The sequence below is a fragment of the Malaya genurostris genome, chromosome 3 (genome assembly GCF_030247185.1).
Source record: "Malaya genurostris strain Urasoe2022 chromosome 3, Malgen_1.1, whole genome shotgun sequence".
Lineage (NCBI taxonomy): Eukaryota > Metazoa > Arthropoda > Insecta > Diptera > Culicidae > Malaya > Malaya genurostris.
Genome location: NC_080572.1, coordinates 181,153,677 through 181,170,897, shown reverse-complemented (window position 1 = coordinate 181,170,897; position 17,221 = coordinate 181,153,677). Strand labels below are relative to the sequence as shown.

At 39.8% G+C, this 17,221-nt stretch overlaps 1 protein-coding gene across 5 annotated transcripts in view; it reads left to right on the top strand.

Moving 5' to 3' along the window:
- Positions 1–784: 784 nt before the first annotated feature.
- Positions 785–17,221, top strand: part of LOC131433707 (uncharacterized) — a 140,741-nt gene continuing 124,304 nt past the window's right edge. For 2 of the 5 annotated variants that reach the window (XM_058600255.1, XM_058600248.1), the window contains exons 1-2: positions 786–1,358; positions 12,694–13,638. The gene's annotated coding sequence lies outside the window, so the exon portion shown is untranslated. Of the gene's footprint in view, positions 1,359–12,693; positions 13,639–17,221 lie in introns of all 5 variants that reach the window. The other 3 variants (XM_058600250.1, XM_058600254.1, XM_058600251.1) reach the window with 3 other exon arrangements.

Sequence of the window (17,221 nt, the reverse complement as noted above, 5' to 3'; positions counted from 1 at the left end):
CAAAAACTATAAGCATTTATTGACAACATATGTAAAAAATTAGCAGAATCGGCCGAGTGGTTTGAAAGTTATGGTTTAGAAAAAAATATATTTTTTTAGAGAAATCGAAAAAAAATCGATTTTTTGATCCACCCTAACAATAAAATGGCCACCCTAATGACAAAATTAAAAAATTCGGGTCTAATTATTTTTGAAAGGAAAACGATTTTTCCAAATATTACGAAATCCTGAGAAATCGTTTATCAGTTTCTCATGGAATTGCTGCTTATGTCTCCATTCAATCTCAGATCTCTGAGCCTCCTATGACAATTCGATTTTGAGAGTGATTGTTCATGATTACTATTAAAACAAAAAGTAATTAAAATAATTTATATTTCTATCATAACCGAGAGCTACTTGGCAGCACTGATCTGTAGTTTCATTCACGCGGCGCCGCTTCATCGCCAATCAAATGTACGTGGAGCGGAGAAGAGGTCACCGCAAAGCTTTCCCAGAGGTCTTCCATCCTGCATCGAAACTTCCGCCACCTTCCTGTTCGCGACCCGCCGATACCGAAAAAGGGTTACTGCCAGCCGGCACAAGTATGGCTTTCGGTGTACGAGGCAGGTATCTACGAAACAAGAGAGCACAAAATAGTCCCGATCGATCCACCACATCCACCAACCAGCTCCTTACGTTTATGTGACTACCACTGTACGGCCGACAGAGAAGAAACGGATGGCGGAGAGAGCGTAGCAAAAGAAGCCACCAACGACGGCGACCGGCCCGACCGAGACCAGAACTTGAAGACCTGCCACAGTAGGAACTTCAACGAGTGAACCCCGTGAGTGAGTGGTTTCGTGGCGAGGTTCCAGACTGCATTTTTTCCCGCTTCAGCGTCAGTTACTATGTGCAACTTGATGTGTGCGTATGTCCGCAAGTTCGCTCTGCTCGGAATCTGCATTTTAGTAGCCAGCGCGTTCTGGTGGTGCTTCTGCTGCTGCATCTACTCCGCGATGTTGGGCAGCCGCGAAGACGAAAGATGGTCCTAAGAACGACCCGTATTTTTGCAATAATACAAACCTGATGTGGAACGACTCCAAAACCAAGTGTGAGAGAGAGAAAAGTGTGCGAAGTAAATAAAAACAGGAAAAAAAAACAAATAACACAACAACCAGCTGGATAGTTCGAAAGAAGATTTGCGAGAAGAGATGTTGATGAAGAAATTTGCGAGTTGCTGACGGTTGTTTGCCATCACGCCGGCGAAGATAGCGAGTGTTGTGCCAGTGTTTTTGTTGCCATTCTGTTTTGTATCCTCGGTTCCGTTCGATGCGGTTTGAAACGGATGAAAATTGAATGTGAAGTTGTTACAGTTGAAGGTACACCCGTCAGTTAACTTTATTCTTGCCCACTTTTGTTTCCTCTCAGTGCGCGGGGTCCGGGGCCCGGGGGCCGGGCAGCAGTATTTGATGATTTCAGAATGCGGTTCGTATGGGTGGCACGAAGATTTGCACTGTGAAAATGCGATGCAGCCAACAGGCAGCAGTTTGGGGATTATGAACTGATAACGAGATATCGACGGCATAGATAATATGATCTGCTATCTTTTGTATGTTTGATGTTGTGACGAGTTTCTGTCCGTTAGTATACCGAATGAAAATGTATCCAGTTTTGGAGTTTATCTATTTATCTGTATAGATAAGTTTCAGTAGATAATCATTTGTCAACGCAAATTGAAATAAAATATTCGGTGTGTTTCATCTCAACAATATATTTCCTCTGTACGGTTAGAGGATAAAAATTGCTCAAAAATTACGACCGAGTTTAAACAAGCTTATCTGTCAGAACATTGAACAACCAAGAACAAATTCAAACGAAAGTTTATACATTATTTCTTTTATCACTTAAAGTTTAGTCTCGAAACAGTGTTGCTTATTTTCACTTTACTGACCTTTGTCAGATTCAATAAGTAATAATATATGGTTTAATACAATTGTATTATTTTTTTAATATCATTTCTGATACATACATACTGTTGTTTGCCGGCACTTGTATGATGTTTGATGTACTACTAAAACTTGATGTAGCTGACCAACTATTTTATTGCGAGAACCACCTTACCTACCCAATCTGAAATGATACACACAACACTGTTTCACTTTGTAGGTTTTGATAATACAGGAGCCCTTAAGTTAGTTTGCTTCCAGATTTTCAGTTCCGGAAGTCGGGTTTTCTTCAACTCAGAATCAAACGAAAGGCACTATAGTCTCATACCCGAACAAAGTCAAATCTCATAATGAGAACATGATAGCAAATTTCTGTTGTTGTTTTAACTGTTATTTCTGTGCTTCCAGAACTCGGAGATCGGTATAGCCAATGTTTTTTCGTGCATCAGCTAACAAGTCCTGAAAAATAGATCAATTTGCCTGTAAATAATTCGCACTTTATATCGTAGTTTTTTAAATCAAAATTGTGTTCATGAAATTAAAAGATATTTCAATATATAAATCATACACAATTCGGTTCCTGCAATGATTCCATGGTATTTATGCATGAGGAAAGCAAGAATACGGAACATCTACTCGCCAAACTCGTAACATTATATTCTATAGTATGGAAAAAATCATTTCTTACGAAATTCGAACTATTACTACATTGTCTCAGATTTTAGAACCTATAGCAAATTCATAATAATGCTTTAGTGGCTTATGGGTGCCACTTAGAAAGTAAATTTTCAATTTGTCTATCCTTAAACAGTTCACAAACTGTGTCGAAGACATCACTCTCCAAAACAAGTCTCATTCCTAGTTATAAAATCTCAGAACCCCATATGCTTACTTTCATCACTGAGAGATACTATGAGAAATATTTGATCAATTTTGAGCTCCCAAACATTCTTTCCAAAATCATCGACGTTCCAAATCATCATGGATTAGATGGATTAGTGTAATTTGTCTTCTATCAGCATCTTTCGAGTGCTCTGGCACCGCATGGCGAATGAGTTCTTAACTAACATATTCTTCATAATGTAGATCTTGACGTCCCAAAAAAACTTTCCACAGAAAATAGTTTTGAACATTTTAGATTTTGAGCTAGATCATGTATTAGGAAACTAGCTCCATATAGTTTGAATTCGACTTGTTTGAAACCTCTATTCTTCCAAATAATCAGATTTCCACGAAGTATCAATGTTTAAACAATTTTATTTATAGTAAGCAAATGAATTACTTAATTCTCATGTCGAGTTAGTTCTGCAATAAATGTTCCTAAATTTGGAGTCTCCACAAGAGCTAAATATTTGCTAAGGACAGTATGGTGCTATCTGTGGACAAAAGCGAAATACTCGTCCATTGTCTCAATTAGTCGAAATAACATATGATCTGGGATTCTTTATTGCCAGATTCCTCATTCACGTCCCCAGTGAGCCGTGTTGTAGAAAACTTCACTCTAAAGCGCTCGATCTTCGGAGCCTCGTAATTCTAGTAGAGTGAGATCAAATAAACAACTCAATTTGATATTATGATCTTCACATACTACAGTTTTTGGATTCGAAAAAGGCCTTGAGCTCATTTTCATACTTATCAAATAGCCATTCATGGTGGATGCGGAGCGGATGCGACGAAACGACCGCTCATCGGTTGAAACTATCTGCATACAGCTGTGTGAATCAACACTGCTTGTCATACGATCGAAAATTTTCCATCTACTTGCAGCTTGCTGTCACCGTCCATAACATTCGCAGATAGTCCGGAATCCAAATCACTTAGGGTCGCAATCCAGAGTCCCTCTGCGGAGATGGTGGTTAAACCAAAGCACTTTTTTATAATTGGAAGTAATATCGCCTTTTTTTAAAAACAAATCAATAACTGATGATGCATCCCAGTTTTGTTTTCGTTGTTTCATAATAACTTCAAAACGCGAACAACTTTTGTTTCTCATCTCGAGAAATTCTATATCTTATTTAGATTTCAGTGTGCATTCGCTGTCAGCAGAAATAGTTTTTTTTCTTTTTTGCGATATTCTCCTAACCAGAGACCATTTTTTGTAGAAACAGACAATGAAAATGATAGAACGATAGTACTCAAGGGAGAGCAAGGATGTGAACGGAAAGTTGAGACGTGAAAGAGGGTCATTTAAGGAGTGTATCGAAAAGTAGTTAGCAACATTGATTATTGAATAAAAAAGCGAAAAAAAACATATTTTGACATCAATTTTCGATATATTGTAGAAAAATTACATTTTTATGCATTTCAGGCATTATATTGAAGAAAATCCTAGTTTCTGTGAAACGCTCGCACTTTGGACTTGACATTCTTCATTAAATTCTGCACAGTTACTTTTGTGACTTTCCTGGTGGTAGCTGTTCAGTTTTTTTAAGAACTCCTGCATGTTTTGGGACACTGTACCTTCCTTCCGAAAGTGCCGCTTGACAATTGCCCAATACCTTTCAATTGGCCAAAGATCCGGGAAGTTCGGTGGATTGATGTCCTTTTCCACGAATTGTACATTATTTTTTGACAACCACTGTAGAACGGAGTTGGCGTAGTGGGCTGAAACCAAATCCGGCCAGAAGAGAGAAGGAGCCTTATGCTTTCTGTACAGTGGCAGCATTCCCTTCTTCAAACATTCTTCCTCGTACACCTTGTCGGTAATTGTGCCCTTCGTGAAGAAAATCGACGACCGCAAACCACAGGTACAAATTGCTTGCCAGACCAACACCTTCTGCCCAAACTTTTCCATCGCCACCGTGGTGTCAGCGTCGTCCAGGTCCTGGTACACCGATTTCGTATAATATTGCGGTCCGGGCAGCGCTCGAGATTCTTCCTTGGCGTAGGTTTCGTCGTCGATCAGGATGCATCCGTCTTTATTCTGTAGAATCCGGTTCTACAGCTTTCGCGCTCTTGTTTTGGCCTGAACTTGCTGTACCAGGGACTTTTTCGGCACCTTCTGTTTCTTTTACGTTTTCAGGGAGTTCCGAACTTTGATCCGTTGAATCATCCCGATGCTGGTGTTGAACTGCTTGGCCAAATCCAAATGATACATGATTTCAAACTGGTTCTAAAAACATCGTGTGTTGTCTCGTAGTTGGCATAAGGCCGATTTTAAGAAGAATTCTGACATTTTGAACCTGAGAGTGTAATAGTGGAATATTTTGTTTTGATTGCTGTAGCCATTGCTAATTTATAGGATGAATAAAGGACCAACGATAGGATGGATAAAAATCTATTGAGATGAAATTAGGAGCAGAGTAGTGAACGCATCATAAGTGTTTTTAGCTGTTTTATGAATATTAGTTAAATTTTCAAGAATTGTGAATCAATTCTCAACTTTGAGCAAGGCGAATGAAGCAGTAATATGAAACAGTTATAGTGATTTTAGTGGCTAAATCGGGGTTTTGAGGCGACGTCCTTACAAATGAGATGAAATAGGAAGTCCTTACCCTACATCGCTCTGTGTTTCAAATATCCTACAGCATCAGTGATTCCAGTTTTTCCTGATGTCAATCTGTATTGAATCGCAATATACCCGGAAAATACAGTAGAAGAAAATGAATAGTCATGTACTACTTATTTCACAGGGATAAATGCTTGTTTATCAAAAAATCAGTTAGATTATAGTTTTACGGTAAGGAAAACCGGGGATAAATTTTTTTCTTTAATTTGGCATTGAAAAAATTTAATAATTACAATTGAATAATTCTCAATTTCAATTTCCGTAGTCTTCTAAAGAAATCAACCGGTGGCGCCTGTTGTGAACTGATATCTCTACATACAAACGGGAGTGGCAGTTCGCGAAAAAAAATGTGTTATGCATATCTTTATAAATACTTCGTCAGCGTACTTAAATTCAATCAATCTCGATATAGACGTTGTTCTAACGGCAATCGTAAAAATTAAACCTTAACACTCGTCTGGACCCGACGATATCCCAGCAGTTGTCTTGAACAGATGTTCAAGTGCAATTGTAACTCCTTATGCCAACTGTTTCAACTAAAAAACCTGTTTTAATCCACCTAGTGGTGTAATGATGCCTTTCTCATATCAATCATACTATCATATATAATACTGTGATATTCTTTAAAATAATTTTCTTCGATTCTTAAAAGAATAACCGAAATCGGTTTGTTTGACCGTCTACTGATAAAAACTATCAATTGGAAAAGATTTGAGGTCGATTTAGACATTTTTTTAAGGTTTTTCCCCATTTTAAGTGATGGTATACAATTTTTAACACACTTTACCCTATATTTCCGGATCCGGAAGTCGGATTCGCATGAAATTCAGGAATTATACATGGGACCACAGGACCTTTCATTTGAATCTAAGTTTGTGAAAATCGGTTCAGCCATCTCCGAGAAAAGTTAGTGCAAAAAACGTTACATACACATACATACACACACAGACATTTTGCGTACTCGACGAACTGAGTCGAATGGTATATGACACTCGGCCCTCCGGGCCTCGGTTCAAGAGTCGGTTTTCACAGTGATTGCATAACCTTTCTATATGAGAAAGGCAAAAAGGAGATAAAAAGAAGATTGAAAATTTCGTGGAATTACTGCCCTAAGTGCCATCTCTAAATTGTTTGAATTAGTAGTTCTAAAGCCAACTTTCGACCACTGTGGACAATACATCGCGGAAAGTCAACGCGGATTCATGCCGAAACGCTCCACTGCTACTAATCTTCTATCTTTTACGACGTACATAATGGATGCTATGTTTAACGGCTTACAAACGGATGCTATTTACACGGATCTCTCCGCAGCTTTTGATAAAATCAATCACGCTATCCCGATCGCCAAACTGGATAGACTGGGCTTCGGTTCCAGTATTCTTCGATGGATGCAATCCTATCCCTACAATCGACGGCTGGCTATCGCAGGAGTTCTTTGCTTTTTCCGGAACACCTCAAGGAAGCCATCACGGTCCACTGATTTTCCTCCTTTATTTTAACGATGTAAATTACTCACTGGAAGACCCACGACTATCTTTTGCTGATGACTTAAAGTTCTACCAAGTAATCAAGAGTACAAAGGATGCTTCATCCCTTCAGCATCAACTGGCCATTTTTTCAAGGTGGTGCGAGATCAACCGTATGACTTAAAACATGCAAATGCTCTATTATCGCGTTCACTCGTAAGAAAGGCCCTTTGCGGTTTGATTATTGCCTCCATGATGCAGCGATTGAAAGAGTCACTTGTGTCAAGGATCTTGGAGTTTATCTAGACGAACAAATGAATTACAAGCAGCATATTGGATACACAGTTACGAAGGCTTCTCGTTGTTTAGGATTTGTTATGAGAAATGCTAAGCGCTTCTCAGATATATACTGTTTGAAGTCGTTCTACTGCTCACTTGTTCGCTCAACACTCGAATACTGCTCGGTGATATGGAACCCTCACTATGTCAATGGTGTTTTCAGAATCGAGTCGATCCAACGACGTTTCGTTCGTTTCGCTCTTTGCCAATTGCCCTGTAACAACCCTCATTAGCTGCCAAGCTACGAAAGCCGTGGAATGCTTATCGGTCTCGATACTTTGCAAGTGGTTCCGTGCAATGCCGATTACCGATGTCTTGACGAACAATATCGATTGCTCAGCACTTCTTAGTCAAATCAACATCAACGTTCGTTCTAGAGCTCTCCGCAACAACAACCTCCTCAGATTTCCTCTACGTCAACGGAATCAACGGTGCTGTTATTGGATTGTAACGAACCCTCAACTGTGTTTCTACGGGATTCGATTTCTATTTTTCCCGTAGCCGAATAAGAGAATTTTTTTTAAATATTCTTAGGAATAATCATTAGGACTTAAGTGTTTCTGTTGATTAAATAAAATAAATAAATATGGAATAAAGGATGTTTTTTTTTAAGAGCTTGCTGGTTCGAAATTATGCCACATGCCAAATTATTTTTGCCTTTTTCATGTAGAAAGATTATGCAATCACTTGAAAAACCGAATAGTAAAAATTGGCTCGGACTGCCAAGTGTCATATACCATTCGAGTCAGTTCATCGATGTATGTGTGTGTATGTGACAAATATTCTCACTAGTTTTTCTCGGAGGAGGCTGAACCGATTGCTACAAACTTAGATTCAAATGAAAGCTCTCCCTATCTCATACGGAGGTCCTGACTTCCGGTTCCGGAGTTATACAACCCTGATATTGCACAATCGCTCAAAATTAAACTGAAAAGAATTGGTTAGGAATCAGTATTCAGCATAAGAACTATCCATTAAAAAATGTACTATAGTATCATACAGATAAATTGAACAACATCTGGAATATATAATATCTCTTGTTTCCAATGCGATAAAAATACATTGGACTATCAAAAAGAACACTTGACATCCGTTTCAAAGAGCAGAAGAATTTGAACAGCACAGAATTTGAATAAAGATTATCATATCAATTCAAATCAAAAGTAGCAGATCATACCTCTATTGAAGCTTTGAAGACAAATCATTAACCCGTGGAATTTACACGAAACTTGGAAACATAAAAATAACTCGAATTTTTTTTCCATGTGTATGGAGTTAAGTTTTTTTTGTGGAATTTGGCCTTTTCGTTTCAACAGACTTCGCAGCCGATTCAATGTGTACAGAACCATTGCATGGCTGGTGCTACGATTCTACTGACACTACGAATCCTTCCAGGTCGGGGCTCGAACATACGACAACTGGTTTATAAGACCAGTGCCAGGTCAGCAATGTCTGAAGACCTGCTCAATGGACTAACCTCGCTCAATATTCATCGCGTTTTCGAGTCCGATACGCAGATTTTTTGAGAAGTTTTTTTTTTTCGTTACAACACAAAGTTAACTTATTGACTCCCAGAAAGTATGGACGCACTTTGATCGTTTTTGTCCCAGAAAGTATGGACGCACTTTGATCGTTTTTGTAAACATTCCTTGATGTATATTTCGCTGTTCCTTGAAGCAGGGTTTCGAAATCTTACCGCAGCTACAAATTGCTTGCCAGACCATAGCTTTCTTACCAAATTTTTCGACTTCAATCGATGTCTTGGACTGGTTTAACACTTGCCCTTCTCGCACCGTATAATATTGTGGTCTCGTCAAGGATTTGTAGTCGAGTTTCACGTAGGTTTCGTCGTCCATGATTATGCAATTCAAATTTCCAGCAAAAATCGTATTGTACAGCTTTCGAACCCTCGGCCTAATCGATGCTTTTTGTTTCAGACGACGTTTTGGTTGTTTCTGCTTCTTATAGGTTCGAAGATTCAAACGTTCTTTAGCACGAAGAACATTTGACTTCGAAGTGCCTACTTTTTTAGCCACACTCCGAACTGATACCTCCTTCTTTTGCTCGAACACCTTCAGTATACGTTTATCCAACTGAGGGTTAGCAGAACTTTTTTTTCGACCCGTTTTCGGTTTATCCTCAAAGGTGTTATCCTCACCGAACTTCCTGATTGCATTTCGCACGGCTTTTTTACTTACTTCTTCCATTTTTGCTTTCGTTCTCAGTGATAGTCCGCGTTCTGTGCACCATTTGTACACAATTTTTCGATGTTGTTCTGCTGAAAGTCCACGCATTTCGAAACAAACTAATGAAAACGAATAAACAACTGCACAAGTGGTTAGAGAAGAGTGTAAACAACAGGACGCAGATGTAAAAATTGATAGATTCTGAACCATTGCGAAATGGCAGCGGTTTCTGGTTGCGCCCATACTTTCTTGGACAGTCTTTATACCCTATATATAGGCGATTGTGACTTATTTTTGTTTGTTTTTTTGTTGCGTTTTTTTCGATTGCACGCACTATCACACTATCGGTGTAGGTGATTGGGACGAGTATAAGGCCTAGAGTTCGTTCATAACAAACGAAACATTTTATTTGTTTATATAATCTTTGAGAACACGATTAGTTACAGTGTATAATACGAGTTTTAGGCTTTTAGATAGGGGAGACCGGGGCTTCATCAACCTTTAAATTACCCAACTCCTGAATGATGTCGTTGAAGCTCTTCGACATATCCTACAATGACTTCCCGACAGTGAAAGCAGGATCTGGAAGGTGCTTTCTATAAATAATCAACAATAATTTGTACTTTTTATACTAACTGGATAGATCGTAGATTCTCACGTATTCCTTTTGGACTAATTCCGTAAAATTTCTCCGAAAATTTTCGTCAGGAAATAACTGCGTAGTGCCAAGTGAAAATATAAAGCGTACATAATATTGTCTTGCCGTATTTCGGAAAATACTAACACATATTTTGAAATTTTGACCAACGCAATTACTGATTTCGGGATAATTGTTAATTACCGATGAGTTCAGCACAAGACTGCACTTTGTCGAAAAATCAGTAAATCTCGGAAAACATAATATGAATTACTGAGCAATCAGCAAAATGGTGTGTTGCCGATCTGTCTGTTTTGCATTTTACTTTACCGAGCTTGAGACTTGGATTCAAGTGTGTAGACATCAATATTTAGGTATGTTTCAATCCATTCAGAATTTCAAGTCGAGGATTACATGTCCGGTTTAGCCCCGGTCTCCCCTAATTCGTTAAGCAATATTTGACCAAACGACATCTTGACCGACTTGTTGGGTATATGTTATTATTTCAACTAAAGTGTTAGTTTTTTTACTAAAATGGTCAATATTTTGACTTTCAATTATTCAACAAAATCGAAAATTCATCTCAATTTCAGAACCGATATCTACATTAGTTGTTTAAATCCAGTGGATTGTATAGTGATCGCGGGTTGTTCTTTGCACGATAGCAAACTATAACATCAGACACTCAAGTGACACTTTTAGCGGCTTACGCAGAACCAGGGTTGCGAACGGTACTGGAGAATGACACGAAACAGCAGACATTCAAAGCGCGCAAATGACAGCAGTAGCCGATCGTACTTCGCCACGACTGCAGGTGATGAAAAATGTCATAGGTCTCATGACATTTTTTCTCGTGAATGTCGCCGTTTGCTCTCATCGATAGCTGTTCTAATCTCTTCAATCTGAGAATGGCTAGCCACAATAAACAGTAGCTCCTTCCAATTTCAACAACTTTCGAGAGACAGTCGCCAACAAGGCTTAACTTTGAAATTCGTTTTATGCCGATTCTCATGAGGTGTAGGGGGACATGCACAAGAAAGTCTTGCTTCCCAATGCAGACGGTTTTTTTGTGTATCCTTACGTGTTTTGTTTCTCTGCACTTCCGTTGGAAGGAAGCGGTTCAGTGAGAAAAGCAAAGCAAATGCTCTGACTTCCAGAATTTGGATGCACTTTTTCGATCAAACAATTAAACCCCGTTTAGCATGAACCAGAATTGTAGAAGTAATAGGAGCGCAAAACTTAAATCTCTGCTGTAAGATTTCTTGCCTTTGCGTCATATTAGTGTATGAAATTTATGTAAATAATTGTAATATTTTGGAAACATCTGCATGAACAAGCTTCGTGATTGAATTTTTTCAAAACTGAGATTGAACCGGTAATAAAAGCACCGCCATTCGCATTAAATTCATCGGCACAGATCAATCACAGCGGATATAACAGTCTCGTTATGAAAATGTCATGACATTTTGAGCTCGTGACATTCTCGAAACCCGTAACCAAAAATGAACAAAGCAGCTACTTATCCAGTATGTGCCTACACTACCACAAAGCGAACGCTGTGGCTTTGACTGCTGTGAGAGAGTGCGACGAAATTAACTGCTCTCAGTGTTGCTGTAGTGTGTCGTGGCTCTCATGATTGCGCCAAGCTCTCGTGTCATTGCGAGTTGGCTACTGTTGAACGTAGCAGCTGCGCATATCATTGGCAGTGGCTGTCTTATGCTTGGCAACAGTATAAAAAAATGTCAAATTTTCGCACCCCTGCGCAGAACTGCTCAATTGCGCTAGCAGCTCAATATAAACTACTCTTGAACTGATTAGTCCAAGAGGTAACGTAAATAAAGCAGTAGAAATGAGTTTGTCTCATCATTATCCAAAATCTGTGAACACCCGACCAACAGAAAATGAGTTCAAAATAGGAAATAATTCTAGAAACGTATTGTAATACAAGTTCGGTCTCACTTTCAGTTGAAATAATAAAAATTTCTAGCAACTATCAAATAAAGATACAGATTTGATGGAATCCTTTATGATCTGCTGTTTGGATGTCAGAGAAAAAAGGAAGGCATTTGAATATAAAGAAAATCTCCAATAAAGCAACAACATTGAAGCTGTACTCTACTTCCCGAAAGCTTGAGTAGCATTAGACTTTTGTAAAATTGTTGAAGCCATTCTTTAGAAATATTCTGACTTTTCTAATTAGAATATTTTTAATTCCATTAAATTCGAATGATGCCATAAATAAGATTAGACCTAACATATTTTAATGTATTTTGATTATCGTTTTATTCCACATCAAAAATAAATATAGAAATAGTGAAAAAAGTTGTCACAATATTCATTATAATTTAAAAAATTTATTCGATCTGCGATCCCATGCAGTATCTAGTGCATAGAACTCAGCATATTCAATGAACCATCAAACCAATAAATAAAACTTCAGCCCTGTTTCAGCTCCATCGCCACAGAAAAAAAAACCGCCCTCGCCATCCCATCTGATCACCAGGTCTCTCTCTCTCTCTCTCTCTCTCTCTCTATCTCTGTGTCTCTCTATCAAACCGACGAACTCGAGCTGCGAGAGGAAACAAATTATTAGCAAACAAATGAAGTTGTTAAAATAATAACTGTTCTTTAGGTCGTCCGTTTTTGCCATCGCCATTTCCCTCATCTCATCGCATTCTTGGCGCGTTTGAGCCGCGCGAAAGCAACGGGTAGAAGAAGCTGAGCCGGCAACCAGCACCAGCACCTCCACCACCGCCATCATCTTCATCATCATCATCATCGACGCCAGCTCCACCGAAGTCCTACGGCGAGGTGCGCGGAGGTTCCGATTGCAATTTCAAAGGATCTCAACATCAACATCAACACCGTAGCAGCGTGGCCGGTCACTCTTCAACCTTTCCAGCAGCAGCAGCAGCCGATCTCCGTGAGACTGGACGGGGTACTTGTGTACTTCTGAAGTGTGCACTTTTGTGGTGCTGAAATTTCGCTCTCCACCCCGCTAAAAGTCCTATTATGTGAAATTATTCGTACCGTTTTACTGTTGAAGAGTTTTTAGTTTTTCGGAAACTTGCTCCGTCTGTGTGCACAGTGGATTGCATTTCGATTGTTCGGTGGACTTTCTTCTTCGAGTGTTGTTGTGCGGCTGTTTTTCTTTCTCGATGTTTACACGTTTATGATCGCCAGCAAAGCATCGGGAAATAAAATTTGCAAAAAAAAAATAAATTCAGCAGAAAAAAAAAGATTGCAAATCAGATCTACAGCGTTTCTGTTTGTAAGAATTCAATTGAATTGTTCGACGATCGCGAATCAAGCTTTATTTGGTGATTATTTGCTCAATGTGAAAGTGCAATGGTGTGAACACGCGCGGAAAGGTGAAGGGTTAAGAAACAGATGAAACCGGAGCTCTCAATGTGAAGCATAAAAACAGTTACTGGGATGTACAGCTTTATGATTCGCTAATGCGATTGAAACCAACAGCTCCGGAAAATAAAGTGAAGAAACAAAACCCGGCAGTACTCCGAACTTCATCAGAAGCCCAACAGGAAGGAGAAGTTTTGCCACCAGGAATCCAGTAACGGTAATTATTTGACTTTTCTTTTTGGTTTTACTGCTGGTCTGGTTAAGGAATAGGGTTTCTGATACCACCGTTTGACCGAAGAATTTCGGATTGTAATGTTCCGATCTTCAGGAATCAGAACAATTCGGCTCAAATGACACGTTCCCCTTGATATTAGGAGATTTGTACCTTGCCATCAATTTGTTTTTAGCATCATTTTCCCGATATATAAGAGGGAAGGATTGAAAGGAAATGGTAAGGGTTGGACTAGGAGGATGGGAAAAATTGACGACACAAAAACACATAAAAGCAGAAGTAAATTCTGCACCCCTAAGGGATGCTGAACAATCTGCTGAGGATCACATTTAGTGGAAGCAGAAGTAAATTCTGAACCTCTACGAGGTCCCGAACAGTCTGCTGTTAATAAAACCTCCAACCCCCGAGAGGATTTAGAGATCTTAGAAAAGCGACACCATTCTGCACTCCCGGAAGAATGCAGAACGATTCGCAGTATGTACGAGCAGAAGTAAATTCGGTACCCCCCAAAGGATGCCAAACAATCTGCTAAACCCTATTTAAGGTGAATACAGAAGGGATTCATTCACTCCAGGAAGAACGATGAACCCTGCTGACTATAGCTCCTTACCACATTGGGTGAGAAACGAGAGAATATCCTTCAATTTTAGCTCCGCATACACAGACTCAACCATGTATGGAAAACCAAAAACCCGGATACGTAGCTGCGTCAATGCGGGACAGTTACATATCAGATGATATGAAGTACCATAATCGCATTCACACAAATCACACGAATAATACTCAGCACGTTGAATAGTAGCCATGTGATAATTGAGTTTGCAATGTCCAGTCAGAGCTCTGTCCAGAATACTGCAATGATGCTTGGAGAAATGCAGTAGACACTTTGACATTTTCAGATTTAAATCTGGTAGAAATGCTTTTGTCTGAGCGCAAGTTTGCAAGCTGCGCCAGTAGCTGGCATGTTTGGATGCAGCCCAAGAACGAATCTTGTGCTTTATCCAACTAGTTGAAAGTGGTAAAGCTGGTTCAGGACCAACGAAATCATTCGTTGCACCAGCTCTAGCCAACTCATCAGCCCATTCATTTCCAGTAATACCAGAATGGCCGGGTACCCATAAGAAGTAAACAGCATTTGAAATGCTGAGGTTTTCAATTTGAGTTCGACATGCGATCACTAGATTCGACCGTGAGTCATTCGAACTGAGTGCTTTTAAGGCTGCCTGACTGTCGGAACAAAAATAAATTCGTTTACCACAGATCCTCTGCTGAAGTGCCGATTGTACTCCACACAGGATTGCGTAGATTTCTGCTTGAAACACAGTACAGTATCTACCAAGTGAAAGAGACTGCTCCAGCCTCATTTCACGACAGTAGACACCAGCACCAGCACGACCATTTAACAGAGAACCATCCGTATAACAAACTATGTGTTCATCAAGTTGTCGTTCCAGACAACCAGATAACCATTCCTCACGAAGAGGATAGCTCACATTGAATGTTTTGAAAGGAAAACTGCATGTGAGAGTTAGGTCACTAGGAGCGAGTAAATACTCATCCCACGTAACCATTTGAGACCACAAGCGAGTGTGGCTGGTAGCATAATCTAATGAGTTACTGTTCCAAAACCCTGTAACCCTAAGACGGTATGCACAAGATAATGCTTCTTGTTTTAGGAACACATGTAGTGGTTTAATACACAGTAGCGCCTCTAGAGCAGCAGTAGGAGTTGTTGTGAATGCTCCTGTCATCGCCATTAGGACCATCCTTTGGAGATGATTTAGCTTTGACTGAACTGTCGCGACTTCTCCTTTCTGCCACCATACAAGACATCCATATGCTAAAATTGGTCTAACAATAGTTGTGTAGATCCAATGAATGGGGTTTGAGTCCCCATGATTTTCCAAAAACTCGTCTGCATTGGCCGAAAGCCATGCAAGCTCTTTTAATTCTGAAGTCAATGTGAGCAGACCAATTCAGTTTTGAGTCAAGAATAACCCCGACGTATTTAACTTGATCGACCACAGTCACCTCTGAACCAAATAACTGCAACGGACGAGCTTCTGTGATTATCCTACGATGAGTGAAAAGCACCATTGATGTTTTGCCCGGATTTACAGATAATCCAACCTGACAACACCATTGCTCAACAGATCGCAGGGCTTGCTGCATTAAATCAAAGAGAGTGTTAATGCTTATACCGGTCATCAATATATGATTATCGTCGGCAAAACCATAAGTCGGAAATCCAAGGTTATTAAGTTTCCTTAACAAACCATCAGCGACTAGGTTCCATAAAAGTGAGGATAGTACACCACCTTGAGGACACCCACAGACACTCAGCTTTCTAATCTCTGCTTGCCGAAGCGATGAACAAAGAAGTCGATTGCTAAGCATTGCGTGTATCCAATTTGTGATACTTGAAGGTATGCCATGACCACGGGCTGCTTCCAGAATTGAATTGAAAGACACGTTATCAAAGGCACCTTCAATATCTAGGAAAACACCCAAGCAAGATTGCTTTTGTGAGAAAGCTTTTTCAATGTTGTACACAACATCATGTAACAGGGTTGTAGTGGACTTTCCACGCTGGTAAGCATGTTGCATTCCATGTAGCGGATGCACGCCCAGGCTAACATTCCTGATATAGTGATCTACTATGCGTTCCACTGTTTTAAGAAGAAATGAGCTAAAACTGATAGGCCTGAAACTCTTCGCTTCCTCATAAGTGTCGCGACCGCCTTTGGGAATAAATTTGACAATTATTTCCTGCCAGGCTCTTGGAATATATCCAGTCGCAAGACTAAAAGTAAGTATTTTCTTCAAAACATGTTTGAAATGTTCATACCCTTTCTGCAGTAACACTGGGAAAACTCCATCCTTTCCAGGAGATTTGTACGGAGCAAAACTCTCAACTGCCCATTTGACCGATTCAATCGTCACAACGCTTCGAGCAAGGGCCCAAGAATCGTAACTACCTGAAAAAGTCTCGGGAAGAGCTGTCGGTGATGGATCCATACATCCTGGAAAGTGAGTGTTAAAAAGATAGTGAAGTACATCACCTTCATCAGACAAGTGTTCACCATCTGAAGTTCTTAAGAAACTGACATTAAAGTCCTTAGACTTCGAAAGTAACTTATTTAATCAGCTAGCCTCGTTGAGACTAGAGACATTTGTGCAGAGGCTTTTCCAACCACTTCGCTCAGACGATCGAAGAGCATTTTTGTAAGCCCTTCGAGCCGACACGAATGTCTCCGACCCATCTCTGCGTCGGTGGTTCCAAGCTCTTCTGCATAGTTTCCTTAGTCTAGCAAGTTCAGCATTCCACCAAGGAGTTCCTCTAGTAGCTCGCACAATCCGAAGTGGACAAGCCTCTTCATATGCTGCAACTATGAGTGAATTTGTCTCGTCGACAACATTTTCCAAATCAATTGGGGTTTCAATTGTTGGTCGGTACCCGTAAAATCTAGTCGCCAAGCCCTCTTCATAGAGGTCCCAGTTTGTAGATTTGGGATTACGATATGTGATAATATCAAATTTAACGTTTGAATGATCAAAGAAGATGTAC